At 40.1% G+C, this 15,420-nt stretch overlaps 1 protein-coding gene across 6 annotated transcripts in view; it reads right to left on the bottom strand.

The window, feature by feature from the left end:
- Positions 1 to 15,420, bottom strand: part of PPP1R12A (protein phosphatase 1 regulatory subunit 12A) — a 114,781-nt gene that overhangs the window by 98,603 nt on the left and 758 nt on the right. The gene's annotated exons all lie outside the window — the stretch shown is intronic.

The raw sequence follows: 15,420 nt of genomic DNA, 5'->3' as shown, positions 1-15,420 counted from the left end.
ATTTTAGGAGACCAGCTTGCAGGAGGTCAGAGCAATCTGGCTATACTTGATTACACATCATAGTTGGTTACAAGCAGAAGGAGCTGCCTGTGCCTGTACATGCACAAAATAAAATCCAAATTCATCAAAGTAAGTGTTCTAGGACTTCATCAACTGAGGCAAAACTTGCACTGAGCTTTACTCCTGAGATTCAGCTACTACTGGAAAATTTAGTATCTACTTCTAGGAGTTGTAGCTCAAATGTTGGATGAAATTACAAAGTAAATAATCCCATATCACAGTGATGGAGAGCCAGGATTTTGGCTTCATGCATTCAAAGACTATCTCCATATTCAGTGGCATGTACAGCTTGTACGTTTACCAATTAGCAAATGCAGAACATCCATCCTTTTCCTTCCCCACAGTCCTTTGCAAGAGCTCAGGGAAAAAAAAAAGATTAGTGATTTATGGTGCTTAGTGGAAGTACAAGTTGTTATGACTACTGGCAAAATACAGGAAAGAATTATGACAATACAGAAAATGCAGAATTCTTTAATTGTACGTGACACATATATTGAAATCACAGGTCAAAAACAACACTAAATTAGAGACTTGAAAGTTAAAGCTTGTCAATTTGAACATTCTTCTAAAAAAAATATTACTGACATTGGCTTCAATTCCCAAGCTCAAAAACAATGTTGCAAAAGTTTATTGCATCAGATTCAGAGACTTAATTAAAGCCAAAATTTTAGCTCTTTGCTTTATGGCTGAAGAGCACTGCCAATCAGCTAGGCACCTCTCCTATCCATACAGGAACTGTAGTAACTACATGTAAACTCTAGTAAAAACAGTATGAAGACGTGGTGATATTACAGATTAGTTACATGACTACTACACATCTGAAGGTTCTAGAGCACACCTGCCTATTCAATCTTGAACACAGGGGGTATCACATGTATCACTATATGACATGAAAACAATTCTTAATAGCTGCAAAAGACAAGCCACTCAATGTTAAGATTTATTAACCATAAAATATAACTTACACTTGAAGTGGGAGAGGAGAAAAGTATATACACTTAGACCATAACCATCACAGCAGCCTGTTTCAAAAACACACTCCCACTCTTTGGGGTAGAAATGAAAAGTTCTTTAAGTGAAATAGATCAGAAAGTCTGACATCTCCAAATACTTCTAAAGCTAAGTAAACAATCAAATCCCTAAAAGTTCGCTCTAATCTATAACCTCCTCATACCTGCCTATAAATATACCTATTTCTGTTGCAAAAATTTAACTTTTCTTGACCACAGCTGCTTGTAACAACAGCATCTTCAGAAAAAGGTTTTCAGTAAGGTTTATTCAATACTGCACGTCCTACAACCTTTACCATAACCAGTTCAATCTGACCTTTTGCACTGTTTCAATGAGATGCAGCACTTCCCTTTGATTCTTGCTTTTCTGGACATTACCTGTGACAAAGGGATACACCTGATGACAAGTCAAAAGCCTCAGGTTAAACAAGCCTCAGAGTACACATTTAAATCCAAGACAGCGAAGTAGCCAGACTGCTGACTCAATTGCAGAAACTCACCCCTTGCTGGCTAAGGAGAGGATTCTCTATCATGACAGACCAGTCCATCTAGGCACTACATTATAGCCCTGCTGTATTTTTCAGTTTAGGCACTGTGCCTGGCGTAATTTTCAAATTGAAGGATACTCATTTCCTCCACCCCCCCTTGCAGAAAATGGGGCAGACACATTACCTTTCCCTAGTTATTCCAGAACACCCTATCACTCTGCTACTCATCAGCCTTTGACACTGTCCCCCACAGCATACTCCTGGAAAAGCTGGCAGCCCATGGCTTGGACAAGTGCACCCTTTGCTGGGTTAAGAACTGGCTGGATGGCTGGGCCCAAGGAGCAGCGACTGGTGCCACATCCAGTTGGTGGACAGTCCCTGGTGGCCTCCCTCAGGGATCAGCATTGGGCCCCGTCCTATTTAATGTCTTTATTGATGATCTGCATGAGGGGATTGAGTCTACCATTAGGAAATTCACAGACGACACCAAGTTGTGTGTGAGTGTTGATCTGCTGGAAGGTAGGAGGGCTCTTCAGAAGGACTTGCACAGGCTGGATCCATGGGCTGAATCCAATGATATGAGGTTCAACAAGACCAAGTGCTGGGTCCTGCACTTGGGCCACAACAACCCCAGGCAGCACTACAGGCTGGAACAGAGTGGCTGGACACCAGCCAGGCAGAAAGGGACGTGAGGGTACTGACTGACAGCAGCGGACAGCCAGCTGTGCCCATGTGGCCAAGAAGGCAGATTCTGTGGCCAGCAGGACCAGGGAAGTGATTCTTCCCCTGTACTCAGCACTGGTGAGGCCACACCTTGAGTGCTGTGCCCAGTGCTGGGCTCCTCAATTTAGGAAGGGCATCGAGATGCTGGAGCATGTCCAGAAAAGGGCAACAAGGCTGGTGAAGGGTCTGGAACACAAGTCCTAAGAGGAGCAGCTGAAGGAGCTGGGGATGTTTAGCCTGGAGAAAAGCCTCAGGGGAGACCCCATCACTCTCTACAACCACCTGAAAGGAGGCTGTAGCCAGGTGAGGGTTGGTCTCTTCTCCCAGGCAACCAGCAATAGGATAAGAGGACATAGACTTAAGCTGTGCCAGGCGAGGTTTAGGTTGGACATTAAGAAGCAATTCCTCACAAAAGGGTCACAGGGCATTGGAGTGGGCTGCCCAGAGAGGTGGTAAAGTCACTGTCCCTGCAGGTGTTAAGGAAAGACTGGATGTGGCACTTAGCGCCATGGTCTAGTTGACAAGGTGGTTTAAGGTCATAGGTTGGACTGTATCTTAAAGATCTTTTCCAACCTAGTTAATTCTGTGATCACATATTAGGAAGAACTTCCCTCCATTCCTCATTCTCTGCTAAACTGGCAACAGTATTGCTGTTGTAGGAATACAGTGTTTCGGACAAGGAGGGAATCATACTTATCCTCTAAGAAATTGACAACTTTTTGCAATACTGACTAGAGTGGTTAATAACTTCTTTCCAAGCATTTGTTATCATGGAGTCAGGTTCCACCAACTGATAAAATTCAAGCCCACTGCACTGTCTAGAACTTTAAGTCCTACATTCAGAAAGCTAGAAAATTGCAGAACCCCCCACCACCACACTGTGCCTAAACTGTGCCTAATCTGCATCTTAACCTAAGATTTTAAGAAAGATTCTTTATATGCAACTTCTAAAGCCAGAGCATTACTAAAACTGGACTTCACCCTGACACACCTACAGGTTGGGCAGAGAGATGATTGAGAGCAGCTCTGTGGAGAAGGAATTGAGGGTGATGTCTGATGAAAAACTCAACATGAGTTGTCAGCATACAATCACAGGCCAGAAGGCCAACCATAACCTGGGCTGCATCAAAAGGAGTGTGGCCAGCAGGCCGAAGGAGGAGATTCTCCCCCTCTACACTGCTCTTGTGAGACCCCACATGGAGTGCTGTGTACAGCTCTGATGCTCCCAAAATAAGGGCATGAAACTGTTGGAGCAAGCCCAGAGGAGGGCCATGAAGTTGAGAAGAGGACTGGAGCACCTCCCCTGCAGAGCCAGGCTGAGAGAATCAGGGCTGTTCAACCCAGAGAAGAGGAGGCTGCATGGAGACCTCATAGTAATCTTCCAGTACCTGAAGGGGGCCTACCGGGAAGCTGGAGAAGGACTTTTTGTCAGGAACTGTCATGATAGGACCAGGAGCAATGGGTACAAATAGGAAGAGGGGAAATTTAGACTAGACAGCAGAAGCAATTCTTTACTGTGAGGCTGGTGAGACACCGGAACAGGTTGACCAGGGAGGTTGTGGATGACCCAGCCCTAACAGTGTCCAAAGCCAGTTTGGATATGGTCTTGACCAACCTGGTCTAGCGGGAGCTGTCACTGCCCACGGCAGGGGTTTGGTTGGGATTAGACAATCTTTAAGGTCCCTTCCAACCCTTAACATTTTATGAAAAACAATTGGGATTAAGAAAGTATACACTTTAACGGAGCCATAATATTCTCAGTGAATCAAGAGTAACTGGAAGTGCTAAAAGCATTTCAAAACCTACACTCTGAGGCTGACAAAAGCCAAAGTATAAGGAAACCTTTGGTTTACATATTTGGCTTTACAGGAACAATTCCTTATATTCTGTAATTCCTTGCATTAAGCAAAGTCAAAACATTCCAGAGAGAAATTTATAGTGCAGTCATGGGTTTGGGGGGATGGAGAGTCATCTTAGGTATCCTATAGAGGAGGAGGAAAAGCAGAGATGTAAACATCATATGTCTCAATGGTTGCTGATAGTACTGAAGGAACCAACCCTCACCAGACCTTTCTTGGAGAAATAAATCAAAGTAAGGCACATGCTGGGTTTCTACAAACACCAGCACATTGTTAAGCTCTCTACAGGCGAAGACTTGAATTTGGAGACTGCTTTTATAACTCTAAAAGCACCAATAGCCAATCAATGCCATTTATTTATTAAAAGCTATGAGGCAGATTGATTTGATTGTAAAAAATCCAGTTTCTGTAACACAAGCAGAACAAGGAGAGAGGAGGACAGAAAAAGACAAATGGGGGCAATTTACCTGGATTAAAAAAATTCCTACCTCTGTCACTGTTCTATCCTAGGATCAGATTATTTTTTTGGCCTGTGTTTCCCTATGCCCACCTTCATCTAGATCACAGAACTTCTTAAAAAGAGAAACTTACGCAACTGTATGTTGTAATACAGGTCTCATGAATCACAGACAGCTACCAAAAGATAAGTACAGAAGTGTATTCAAAAAGTTAGTGATATCACTCCTAGTTAAGTGACACTCCTCAACTTTACAGCCTATCATGAGATCAACTGCAAAACAGCCGAAGCCAGATTTTAAACCATTTTTGTTTTAAAAACTGAAGGTTCTGACCTAAAGTTCAAAACCCAAGTAATATTTACAGTTTAAGCTGCAATGAAGCAGTCCAAATCAGCTGACTTAGACTGTTAGTTGTTTAAATTCTGCATAAGCACCCTCCAAGTATCAACAGAATGCAAAGCATGTTATCAAATACATTATCAGCAGTGAAACATGACAAAGCAAAATGAACTGGAAAAAAAACACCCAGAAAATTCTCCCATATTTAAGTCATTTAGCTTGGCAATATAAATAAAATTAGATAATTACAGAGAAGAAATTAAAAGGGCTCAAAATCCTAGAAGAAATTAAAGAACAAAGCCTTTCAAATGCCATCATGAGAGTTTGTCTTGAAAAGACAAAGTACTTGTTACAATATGTGCAGGTAAGCAACTGTTGATATACAAAGCCCTTGGAGGATCTCCCAAATAAGGGAAATTATACATCAGCTCTTCAAGCAAACACTTTAGTTACATCTCTGAGTAGCTGACAAATGATGTCACTGAAGAAGCTATGGCTCTGATGCCAAGGTTTCTTAATGGAAACTTACTTTTCAGTGTTATTTGGTCTTTTATTTGAATCCCTATAGTTAGCATGCCTTCAACTTTTACTGATACTTTTATTTATATGCCATGTTTTGGAAAAAAAAAACCAAAAAACACACAAGAAAACCAACAAAAAAATCCTAAAAACGAACTTAACATGAAAAGTATTTTTAACAGGACTACTGTCATGCAAGCTTTTCTATGCCAGAGCTTTTTTGGTTTCATGTTTTAATCCAGCATATGCACCTGACATGGCAGGTGTCTTACTCTAAAAAAGGATGCCAAACCATTAATTACAGCAACAGCTTTTGAAATCCATCTTATTAATCACACATTTTATTTTAGTAGCCTTTCCTGACTTTTCTAAAGTTTTTGTAAGTCAAACTGAAGCTGTTGATCTTCCCTTGGGAACTGCTGAATACACATCCAGAAAAACTTCTGTTTCCATGTTCCTTGTGCCACAGAACCTACTAATGCTTAGGCTCCAGACACTTTGTTCACAGGTACAGTGATTCTCACAAGATTAAGCTCCTTGTAGCAAAGAATTCTAATCTGCAGCAGTCACGTCTTAACAGCTACTTGAGCTTGCAAATGCTATTTGCTATAATTACAATCAACACATTTTTTACTGTTACAGAGTACAGCAATCTCTTCAATTGCTGAGCAAACAACTGAGAAAGAGCTCTCCCATCCCCAGATCCCACATGGGCAACTGATAAAACACTTTACAAAATATATAATGTATCTTCTGTCATTCACACCAAGTTGTTCTCTATTTTCCTTAAAAATGGTAGTTTTTAAATCACCACTGCTGTATTTACCTAGAGCTATAGGTAAAACTTGTTTCTACAGTAACTTCCTGAGTTTTCTTTGGAGTCATGTTTGATAGATCAAGCCAAAGCCCACCTTCATATAAGTCTATAAGAAGTGTTAAGTACAAGAGCTACTAGACCTGTTAAGTTACTCCTCTGCAGAGATGGAGGAAAGCTGTTTCTCTTCCTAAGTGTACAAATACCTGATAAGCACTGACATACAAGCATTAGCATTCACTACCACTATTACACACATCTAAGCATAGCTATAGAGAGACAAGTGCCAAGCATTTGGCTAGGCTGTCTGCAAGAAAGTAGAAAATGAGTGACCAGAAAGCCATGTCCAGAGAGGTTCATAAACAAAAACCCACTGACAGTCCAAGTGCTAGCACAACTCACACCCTTTGCTCTGCTGTACTCAGAAACCAAGAAACTGACACTACACAAAAATTCTCCCTTCAGAGGTAAGCATTAAACTTTTATTTTCTACTGAGGAGAAGAAGTGCAGGCTCCTCATAAAAAACAACAGGACCTAAAATAATTCAATTTGCTGCAGTAGCTGAATAAAATCAAAGTGGTAGCAAATCATGAAGTTTGGCAAGCTTTCTAAAGACATTGTTTTACCTGATTTGATAGAAATGAGATTTTTCATCAGGAGTCCACATTTGGCTTGCAGACACAACGTTGGCACCCTAATTTTCACTCTTCATTTTGGATAAAACTTAAGGTAATTAATTTTGTCCAAATTTTCAGCAGGTTCAGCACCTAAAGCACCATGTTCAAAATACTGCCAAAGAACAGATTAGCAAAACAAGTTTAAGAGCACTGACTTTTCATAACTAAATAAAAAAAATAACAACTTGATGCTGCAAGAACAATAAGCAGGGTTACTTTTATTTTATAGAATACAGGAATAGTAGTCATAATTCATACTGATTGAGGAAATAATGCAAGTAGTTTCAGATTGTTTCATCTCTGGAATGGGGAGGCACACTTTTGGAAAACCAATTTATTTCATTAATATTATTCACTTAATTAAGCCTACTTATTTAAGTATTTAGTATTGCATCTATTTGCAAACACATTGCAAGCAACAACACTTTTGTTAAAACTTCGGACAACACGCTTTGCAGCCTTAAAATAACAACTTTTCCACTACAGTAACAGAAGCATTGGTTTTCAGTCAAGAACACTAAAGCAAATTTCAGGATATTTGTAAGCTGAAAGTTCCAAAGCCATAAGTCTGAAATGGTATTCCAGTTTCAAAAGGGGCCTACAAGGATCCCAGATTTGACAGAGGAATGCAGCTCCTCAGTGAAAGCTTCAAAGTTAACTGTTTCAGAAGGCAGCACTGACCACACACATACAGTGTACATGCTTGTCAGCTGGGCTCACCTTGGTTACCAGATGAAGATATTGTTATTTTGCCTTTGACAAATACTTGCTTCAAGTGAGAAATTTTAAGAAAACTAGTACGGTAAGTTCATCCTAGAAGTTTGGACATTTGTTAGAACTACTAACAAACAGGTTTCATGTTAACATTCATCTCAGTTGTTCTGTGAAGGAACAAAAAAAAAAAAAAAAAGAAAACCCTAGGATACTGAAAAGAAATGTTTCATATATATATAAAATCCACAACACAAAGCCAACACTTGCAAGTCATTCCCTGATGTACAAGAAACCTCAAATACTCAAGAAGTATATATTTAGAAGACTCCAGTTACTCTTCTAGCTTCACAATTAGGGTGGTGAAACAGAAACTCCAAAACTAAATAATCACCCCAGAACTAAAACTCATAAAACAATCACCACTGGCTGGCTAACTGATCACATCAAAGCAAGCTTTCATAGTTGTAACTCAAGACCCTGAACTACAATCATAGCATGGGAAAATCAGAGTATTTCAGACTGAAATAAAAATAAAAAAATACATCAGTGAGACTTGGCCCCTTTGAATGTTTTAGGGCTAGAACCATTTCTAACAGCCATAGCTTACCAGGTAATTTAGTACTAAAATTGATGGTTATGTGCTAGTTATTGACCAAATTTAAGTATTCAGAAACTACAGTAGTACAGGAACTATTTCTTTGCCATCTTGAAGATAAACCTACTTCTGTAGGCCCAAAATGAGGCTACATTTACTGGTCAAGATTCTCAGGGGTTTCACCCTCTTCTTAAAGCCAACTCCACATTTCACTCTGTTTAGCAGACCTTTAGAAGCCATTAGCCTAACAAATATATTGGTAATGGGGTAAGTGCTAACACCACTCAGGCATAAATGGGAAACAGTCTTGTTCAAAGACTTCATCACATTGCTCTAATTTTGGTTTTGTCAATGAGCCCGCAAAGATTCAGTGTTTCCAGGATAAGCACAGCGGCTGATTCAGTGTGCTCAACAACTGAAACACAAGAGCTGGGTACCAGGTCTTGTCAAAACAATGCAGTAAAAAAACCAAAAAAACAACCCACATCAACAGTGCTCTGCCCTCCCCCCCCCCCCCCCCCAAGTACCATGATCATCTTTTGCCTTCTTGTTCTATCTTACAGACTTGAAATTACTAGAAAGGAAACAGCTGAGGAATGCTGCTACTCTTATGCCACGCTTTCCATTGACTGCCATTTCAGGAATGCATATAGGAAAGTAAAGGACTTGGAATGTCTCCACCCATCCAGCAGCATCAGAGGCTGACCAGCTTATGGATGGCTCCACTGCCTTACAGCTGCATTCCAGTTTGCATTTTACGGCTGTCAAGATCAATGAAAAATATATTGTTGGGCACTGACAAAACATTTGTTAGGCAAATGTCCTCATATGCTGCATGCCTTACTTGGTGTGATCTACAATTATACTACAATACAGCAGTAATGAGACATAATTTACAATTTCTTGGTTTCAAGAATCCCAGAAAGGTGTACTCATGCTACAGTTGTTCAGAACTACCACCACATTGCTTTCAGAGCATATTAGCTTGTCTAAGTCTAACCCATCTGAATATACCCTCAGATAAAATTTCTCTATTTGCTAGAACACGTGCATGTTCCTCAATTTCACATGGACTGAGCCCAGCCTCAGGAAACACAATTACACCAAGAGAGACTACCAATTTGCTGGGCTCTCAGTTTTTGAGAGGATTGCAGTAAGTGTCTTACTAGCCTAAGTAGTAACTTTGAGAAAGGGAGCAAGTGAGAGCATGAGCAAAGGGATAAACAAGTAAAGAACTGGACAAGAGCCTGTCAAACCATCTGTTCCAACTAAAACGTAGCATACATTAAGCCTGGAATACAGATCCCACCAGAGTGGTATGTCTAGTAGTGATTTATACTGACTGCTTCTGTCTCCTAGCCTCAGATTTAGCTAACAACTGAAATTCAGTAACTTGGTAAAACAGCATTCTTGCTACCACAATGTCAAAATCAAAAAGGTCTTAAATCAAGTGTGTTCATATCAATTTTATTCATACATACAAAAGCCTATCTCTTTTACTCTTACAAGGGGCTTTTTTATGACTTACCACGAAAAAGTGTTCTGACAATATCAAAAATACACCAGAACACATAGAAAACCACAGACAAAGCTGTATTGTAAAAGCAGCATTAACGCTACAGTGAAATTCATATCTGAAGACCAGCAGAAATTGTCCCTGAACATTAGCTTCAGTAAATACTAAAGCCCAACCAGCTGAACTCATCCTTACACTGGAATGTAAAACTCTTCCTCCATGACTAGCAAGCTTAAGAAACCTGTCAGTTACACTAACATGAAAACTGGCTTTAAATACTTTTAGTAATTTCTATTTGCTAGAATTCTCTTGGGTTATTCTGTTTGTGCACAAGAAACGTCCATAGCAATGAAAATACACAGAAATCCCAGGTTCAAATTTGACAGACCACTCAGAAATAATAAACCTAAAAGGGTGAAGAGATTGTTACCAATTTCCTTTATAAAACACCAAGGAGAACACAATTTTTTGAACACAGCATTTAAATTTCCACTACTATACTCACAGTATATGATGAAAAATCACACCTTTTTTCCCCTCTTCTTGTCTTCATTTCAAAGAGTAAAAAAAAAAAAAAACCAAACCAATCTTAGATGACAAGATCAGTAGGAAGTTAACAAGTACTTATTGTATCATCTGAACCTAGTTACTGTAACTACAGGGAGAAAGAGCTGTGGCCCACACAAGAACCAATTACAAAAGGGAATTTAAACAAATATGCCTCTGTAGCCTGATCACTGAGTGAAGTCAACATTACATTTATTTCTGGACTCATTTTCTCTGTGCTTTGTTGCACAGATTTAAAAAAAAAAAAAAAGCCTCAATAAAAGAATAATAAAACAAGCTGAGCAAATTACTCCAAAATTCTCAGTGGTAGAACATCTACAATGAGAGCACTAGGAGGTTTAGTGATTAGAAGGTTGGTTCCTTTCCAAACAGTGAGACTTAGGCATCAGTTTTGTAACTCAGTACAAACCTTTCTGTACAAAACGAAGTCCTCCTACTTGACAGTTTCAAAAAAATAACAAGTTTACCACATGCACCAGTATTTTCATTCTCCAAAAAAGTCATGGTAAAAGGCATAGCTAGGAGGTTACTAGGATAGTTTTGAGCTATTTCCATACACCTTCCTTACCCTTGGTTGTAGGGTGCTGCTGCTACGATGCAAACACCCTAGAGATTTAAGACTAGCAACCTGTTCTTTGCTCTTACAACTTGACATGCTGCACATGTTGTAGCCTCAGCTCAAATACATGAGCTCTGTTATCATTCATCAGAAGGGATCCGGACAGTGCAGCCGGAATGCCCCCTATTAAGTTCTCAGTGCTGGTAGATTTTATGTCCCTTTTGCATCACTGGTTGCTGTTTGAAAGGGTGTCGTAACAAGGACACAGTTGATGCCAAAGGTATCCATATTTGTTACCATATCAAGTACTAAGAATATGCCACCAGAAGCCCCAGCAGAACTTTTCACATAAACAATTGCAAAAACTCCCACAAAGGAAGGTACTTCTTATCTAAGAAATAAAGCTCATAGAACCCAAAGGAAATATTAAGACAGCAATAACTGTCCTTACTCAGAAAGAATAAACAAGCATCTGTAAAACACACAGAATCTTAATTAGTATTCAGGGATAAATGCAGCAGAGTCCTATAACAGAGGGAGCAAACCAAAATTTCTACTTAACACTGGATACTGCTCTATGTGCAAACTAATACGTAACTATAATGTTGGTAACAGTCTCATCTTCACATTCAATTGAGTACCTAAAGAGCTGCAGAATAACTATCTGATACAGAGAGACAGCCTTCAAGGAATTTTGCTTAATTAAACTGTAGTTGTCACAAACAAAAAAGATTACATGAATCCCTCAGCAAGGAGTAGGGGCCTTCACCAACAACACCCCCCGTGGGTACGCAATGATCCCCGTGCACAAACAGCCAAGACAATTTGCTTTACCTTACATCAAAAGCAGTACCCTCCCCAGGAGCAGGCAAGATCAGGACAGCAGGACATGTTCTTTTCATGCTGTGTGGTGGAATTAGGCTACAGCACTCACCCTCCTCACCCAGAGAGAATGAGGCCAAAAACAAGGTTACCATCTCCTAAATCTGAGCAGCCTTAAAGAAAAAGGGCACTCAAAAAGCAGGCTGCATAAATTGTCATACCTAACCACAGCCTTATCTCAGCTAGTGCTGAGGTGTGTGCAGGTACTCCACAACGCATACCCATAATTCCCAGAGGAGCAGTGTGCACAGGAAATCCAGCCTTCCAGGAAACTGGCCACATCGTGATCCCTCCGCACTATATGCAGCCTTTCCACGGTGCTGTCCAGAAAGGGTGGGCTCCACTTCCCTGTACAAAGCTCTACGTAACTTCTAGACAAACTACTTTCAGCCATTTAAGCAATAAATTCCAGACAGAGCTAATGAACTAAATCCTCTTTCATGAAAGCCAAGGAAAGCAGAAGAGAGTCCAGACTGAGGAATGATAGGTGTTAAGCTTTCAGCATGAGAGAACTGAATCCCATGCTGAAGAAATATGTCTGCTTAAGAAGGGACGAGGTTTTATTGAAATACTATATAGCCTCTTTTAAGATTATTTCACAATATGCCACTTCTACCCCCCACTAATAATCTGCAAGGTCACAGCCCACCTTTGAGCTTCTTTCTTCTCTCAAGTTCCCCTGACATTCTATTGTTAAGGCAGTTAGAAAAGCTGCACAAGTTAGCTGTTATGCAGGATGAAATCTATCTGGAAGTGCAACATTCAGAACTTCCACCTCCACTAGAGTAATGGCATTGACATCTGATTGTAAATTTAAGTTCTCATTTAAAAGCTTCCTGGTCTTACAGATACATACATACACACTATTCTGCTGCAATATCCTACACTGCATATATATCTTACAGATAGCAAAACAGTACACAACAGTTTTGTCCTTTGTGCTGAAGGCCTAGCCTGAGAACTTGGGCAGAACAAGTTCTTAAAGTGAGGTTTGAACCAAAAATTACATAGAGGAATTATACCCATCACCTAATGACAGCTTTTCCTCTTCTGCAATATCCCAAAGAATTTAATTGACCTGTCCTCAGATACGATGCACTCAAGTCCACTCATTTGTGCACATGCAGATATAAAACAAAATCACTCACTGGCAGTGTCAAGAGCTGAAGCAAGTACCTATATATATATCCTCCCCCCACTTCCTCCTCTCAGCTACCAAGTCAAGTAATTTTTTTATTTCCCATTGCATAAAGAGAAACAATTCTACATGCAGCTTTCTGATGGTAATGGCATTCTACCCCACTCAGAGGAAAAGCTTAGCTAAATGGTTTCAGTAACAAAGCTTGATGCTCCATTAAAGACCAGACCTGAAGTTCACCAGAATTTCAGGATTAACGGTACTTTCCCCTCAGCACTTCCAACTACCTGGGCTGTGAAAAAGAAAACAAAGCTTAAGTCTCTTCCTATAACTGCCATATGTAGCAGGAAAATCAAAGCCTAAATAGTATATTAAATATTTAATTCTATCATTATTTCAGACACATGCATTTGCTCTCTAACTGGAAAAAAATAAATTGATGGAAGACAAAAAGGACACAACCCAAAAAAGTACAATCATTTTATCTTTGCTGAGATAAATTTATTCCTCTGAAGCAGCAATGTCTACATGGGATCTGACTGATGACACAAAACAAAAAAAAAAAAAAAAAAAAACAACCAGCCAAAGAACCATAAAGCAACAGTATACCATGGCAGTCTTAAAAACAACAACATGGACTTGAACACAACTACCATCAGTCAGTCAAAACTGCCAGGAAGAATGACAAGTTTTTGAAGAGTTTCCTTTGAGAACAGACACAGCTTTGCTCATGCCACAACCAAATTAGATTAATTCATTCAAGTTAAAGACTACATTATGTGTGATTTGCACCTTTTATATGGCATATTAGAGGAAAATAAGATTTTGTGTTAATAATGAAGCGAAACCATTCAGATTCAGTCATAGGCAGGGATTTGTTATACACCTTTTTTTATAGCAACAGCCAACAATGCCTCAAGAGGATTATAACTTCACAACTGATCTTATTTGCTTTCAATATCAAAACCAGAAAAGGTCCTTTGGTATCACTAAAGGAGGGAAGGGGGAAGGAGTGACCAAGAAATTTAGCAGTGATGTAAATCTTTACCTCTGTTCCCTTAGACTTTGCCCTTCCAAACTGCAAGCTGACTACAAGGTAAAAAAAAAATGGGAGAATAAGCTCAGAATTATCCTGATTAAAGCTTTTTTTGTATATAGTATCAAAGACATTTTGAAAATGTCTGGATCTTTCTGGACATCAGAAAGAGAGAACACCATCTCTTGTTCTAACAATAGAGCTAAACCAAACGTCATCCTTTCCTACCAATGGCTGGAACACAGCAACTTGCAGACCCAAGGATCTAACCAGTTAAGGTACGACTTCTAGTACAGAGCTCCCTGGAAGCACAAAGCAATCATAACTTGATTAGAGGAGGATAAATACAGAAAGCCTCGCAATAAAGTGACAGGCTAGCCTGCAGTCAGGTAACCGTGTTGCAGTAACATGCTGACAGGCTTAACCACAACACACTCATTCTTCCACTTCAGTTCACAACTGAAAGTAAACCAACACCCTTTACAGGGGAGCAAGTGACAACTCAGACACAGGAAACAGAGCAAAGAGTCGTAGAATTGTATATCCTATGTTCAAGAGGGGATTCTATCCAGTTCTGCAAGGCAATTTATGTATTTCTAGAGCCTCACATCCTTGAAAAACTTATACGGGATAGGGAAAACAAGTTCACCATGTCTTTTTTTTTTTTTTTTTAAATGTAAGAAACTACCTCACCTAACCATTTAGGGAAGATTTTTACTTGATCAACCTACAACACATAATTATTAAGATGATTTTTTCTTAACTATTGAACAACTCCTAAACTTAAGAACGAGAAGGTAGTCTGTCAAACGTAATTTTTTGCTTTCCAGATATTCAGTGAATCTAATATTGTGTGGAAGCTTTTGGCCTTCTAGAGGAAAAAACTATTCAGGCAAATCCGCATTATCTCCGGATTGCCACAGCCTTTCCTTATTTGGCTAACGTTTTGAGATTCCAATCAGACTGCTATGAAGTTCAACATGCACAAAGCATCCATTTTGAGGAAACTTCATAGCCAGTTTCCCGTCCATTCTCCCCCTGCCCCAAGTGAAAGTTACCTCCCTCGGCACCGACCCTCCTCCCACATACCCACACCAGAACAAAGGGATATGGATTGGATTTTTTACTACTTTCCAACGAACGGAAGAAAAATTTTAGACCCCTGCTTCCCTTGAAATTCAGCTTTCACGCTGCGGCGGGAGTCATCGGTAACGAAAACAAGCAGCCCCTCACTGATACGCGTTTCTATCTAATGAACAAAACACTGGTTTCCCCTAGAAACCGAAGAGAAATAGATGTCTCTCAACACGCCCGCCCGCACACACGAGCGGGCTTTAATCGGCTCAACTACTGCGGAACCTGGCAGACGAGGGAAGCGGGGAACTGCTACCGGGATCCCGGGCAAGGGGCAGCGGCGGAAGCGCCCCCCCAAGGCGGCCCCGCTTCTCTCACCTGCGGCCACCCT

The sequence above is a fragment of the Corvus hawaiiensis genome, chromosome 4 (genome assembly GCF_020740725.1).
Source record: "Corvus hawaiiensis isolate bCorHaw1 chromosome 4, bCorHaw1.pri.cur, whole genome shotgun sequence".
Classification (NCBI taxonomy): Eukaryota; Metazoa; Chordata; class Aves; order Passeriformes; family Corvidae; genus Corvus; species Corvus hawaiiensis.
This window is presented reverse-complemented; position numbering and strand designations above follow the sequence as displayed.